Raw genomic sequence first — 3,402 nt, 5'->3', positions numbered from 1 at the left:
CGTCGTGCAGGGAGCTGGGGCGCCCGGGCCTGGCGGGCGGGCGGGGCGCGGACCGTCGCCGCTGGCGTTTGTAGGCCTCAGGTTTGCACCGTCACGTTGCGAAATTGAAACTGGAGCCCCAGGCGGAGCCACCTCTGCCCGCGATCCGCCCTGGCCCGGGGTAGGGGGAGCCCGGCCCCCTGCCCACCGAGCCTCGGCTGGCGGGAGGGCCGGAGCCCCGGGGTGACGGGCAGTGTCCGCCCGTCCCGTCTGACCCCGCCTAGCCCCCGGTCCCCGACGGTTGGGCGAGTTCTAGAAATGGAGCTTTCGGGAAGGGGGAGAAGGTGCCTTTTTGTGACACTAGTAATCAGCCGAAAGGTCACGAATAGGCGGTGACCCTCAGGTGGAGCAGGGAGGGCGGAGAGGGTCGCCGGTCGAATCGCAGGAGAAACCACGGGGTGACAGCGCTTTCAGAAAGGAGGGTTAGTGCCCCCTCGATCGTACGCGGTGCAGCCTTCCCGGGGACGGCGGTCCCTGTCTGGGGAGAGCAGTGGTCACCCTGAATCCCAGGCCGCCCCGCCCGCCGCCGAGGTTCGCCTCGATGCTTTGTGGGAAGTGTAGTTCCGGGGCGCCGCCGCGGGCCCACGCTGGGATCATAAATACCGAATTTTCATAGGACATAGGACATGTGAGATAATTTCTGATTGCGTTTTGAGTGTTTTTTTTTTTTTCTCCACCCAAGGATTTTCTTTCTTTCCTTTTTTTTTTTCCCCCCAATGCTGCCCTTCAGTTTATGGCAAAAACGAGAAAGGTGTTATTTGGAGATGATATGGGTTTTAAATGGAATAAAGGAATAAAGCATGGGTGAGGTGTTGCAAGCTTTTTGAAGCTTATGTTGTTAAGCCGCTTCTGAATTTCCATATGAAAGTAGTTATACACGTAATGTATGTTTCTCTGGTGGTTGTCAGTTTAAAGCCACTTTTATATACATGATCTCACTTTTGCCCTCATAGCAACCTTGTGAGGCAGATAGGTAGGAATTATCCTTGTTTTAAAGAGGAGGCAGGTTTGGAGAGATTAAGTTCCTTGCTGCTTTGACACAGAACTGGTGGAGCAAGAGTACTGTTTGCTCTTTTTGAAGCTGAAGTAAACACTTGGTGTGATCCTGAGCAGATTGGAGAGTCGGAGGAGACAAGGTCTCATGGTGCGATTAGAGATAGAAGCCGGCTAAATAGATTGCTCTTCTGTCGGTTCCACGTGGAAGCACCACCAGGCCTTCTGAGATCAGTTCCATGTTTTGTTTTAATTGTGATAAAAATACACGTACCATAAAATTTCCCGTCCTAGCCATTTTTAAGTGTGTAGTTCAGTGGGATTGAGTGCATTCACACTGTTGTGCAATCATCACCACCATCCATCTCCAGAACTCTTCATCTTGCAAAACTGAAACTTGATACCCGTTAAACAACACATCTCCATTCCCTCCTCCCTTCAGCCCCTGGCGACCATCATTGTACTTTCTGTCCCTGTGATTTTGAGTATTCTTCGTACCTCGTGTAAATGGAATCATACAGAATTGTGACTGGTTTTATTTTCATTTAGCATAATGTCTTCAAGGTTCATCCATGTTGTTGCATGTGTCAGAATTCTTCCTTTTAAAGGTTGAGTGATATTCCCTTGTATGTATATACCACATTTCCTTGTCCATCTATTTGTCTATGGACACTTGGGTTCCTTCCACGTTTTAGCTATTGGGAATAATGCTGTTGTGAACATGGGTGTACAGATATCTCTTTGAGACCTTGCTTTCAGTTCTTTGGGTACATACCCAGAAATGTTATTGCTGGATCATGTGATAATTCTAGTTTTAAATTTTTAAGGAACCACTGTACTGTTTTCGACAGTGGTTGTTGTACCATTTTACATTCCCACCAACAATACACAGGGTTCTAATTTCTCTACATCCTGGCCAACACTTACCTGTATTGTCGGTAGTAACCATCCTGATAGGTGTGAGGTGGTCTGATTTTTTTTCAGTTGCTATGCTGTATGACATCTGAGTTCCTGTTGTAGCACCAAACATATTAAAGTCTGAATTGCTAGCAGGAATGGGGAACAAAACTAAAGGAAGAATTGGATATTCTGAAGTGGCTGAAGTATTTGTGTCTATGCAGTGTGCTTCTGTACATTCAGGTACTGGTTAAGATGCTGTTAGTTAAGGGATTTCCTGGCTCTAGTAGCTAATGGAAAGTTAGGAACAAATAATTTCAATCCTTGCCTTCTCCTTGTTTTGTTCAGTTAAATTGTCAGTCATCAGCCGCAGATATCTGTGGACTTGGTTTCTGTATTTCTTCAGGAGAGACTGAATACGTGGCAGTTGATACCTTAGAATAATTTTTTTTTTTTTGCGACGGAGTCTGGCTCTGTCGCCCAGGCTGGAGTGCGGTGGCCGGATCTCAGCTCACTGCAAGCTCCGCCTCCCAGGTTCACGCCATTCTCCTGCCTCCGCCTCCCAAGTAGCTGGGACTACAGGCGCCCGCCTCGTCGCCCGGCTAGTTTTTTGTATTCTTTAGTAGAGACGGGGTTTCACGGGGTTTCACCGTATTAGCCAGGATGGTCTCGATCTCCTGACCTTGTGATCCGCCCGTCTCGGCCTCCCAAAGTGCTGGGATTACAGGCTTGAGCCACCGCGCCCGGCCACCTTAGAATAATTTAACTTGAAAGCATATACGTGTACACTGGTTAAGAAGTTTCATATAAACCACTTTTAGTTTTAGAATGGCTATAATAAAATAGGAGATGCTGATAAAATGTGCTTTTGGCCAGGTGTGGTGGCTCACACCTGTAATCCTAGCACTTTGGGAGGCCGAGATGGGTGGATCATCTGAGGTACGGAGTTCAAGACCAGGCTGGCCAACATGGTGAAATCCTGTCTCTACTAAAAATACAAAATTTAGCCGGGTGTGGTGGCACGTGCCTGAAGTTCCAACTACTCAGGAGGCTGAAGCAGGAGAATCACTTGAACCTGTGAGGTGGAGGTTCCAGTGAGCCGAGATCGTGCCACTGCACTCCAGCCTGGACAACAGAGCTACACTGTCTCAGAAAAAAAAAAAAAAAAAAAAAAAAGTAATTTTAAGAATTCTACTAAAAAAGAATTATCCAAATATTTTCTATTATTTATGACTAGTAGATCATAGCAAAAGCAAACTACTAGATGCCAGCATTGTTCTCTTCCACTGACATTTTATTGTAAAAAAAAATTTAAACTCACAGAAAAATTGAAAGTGAACATTCATGTACCCACCACCTAGATTCTGCAATTGATAGTCGAATAACTTTATGATATTTACTATTATAGCAAACTTCGTCATTTGTCCATCTCAGATTTTTAAAAATTGTTAAACTTTTTTTTTTTTTTTTTTT

At 46.1% G+C, this 3,402-nt stretch overlaps 1 protein-coding gene across 1 annotated transcript in view; it reads left to right on the top strand.

The window, feature by feature from the left end:
• ECPAS (Ecm29 proteasome adaptor and scaffold) overlaps window positions 1–3,402 on the top strand; it is a 129,102-nt gene that overhangs the window by 1,024 nt on the left and 124,676 nt on the right.

The sequence above is a fragment of the Rhinopithecus bieti genome, unplaced genomic scaffold (assembly GCF_001698545.2).
Source record: "Rhinopithecus bieti isolate Rb0 unplaced genomic scaffold, ASM169854v2 scaffold_40150, whole genome shotgun sequence".
NCBI classification, from domain to species: Eukaryota; Metazoa; Chordata; class Mammalia; order Primates; family Cercopithecidae; genus Rhinopithecus; species Rhinopithecus bieti.
Note: the sequence above shows the minus strand (reverse complement) of the source record. Positions and strands in the feature narration are given on the sequence as shown.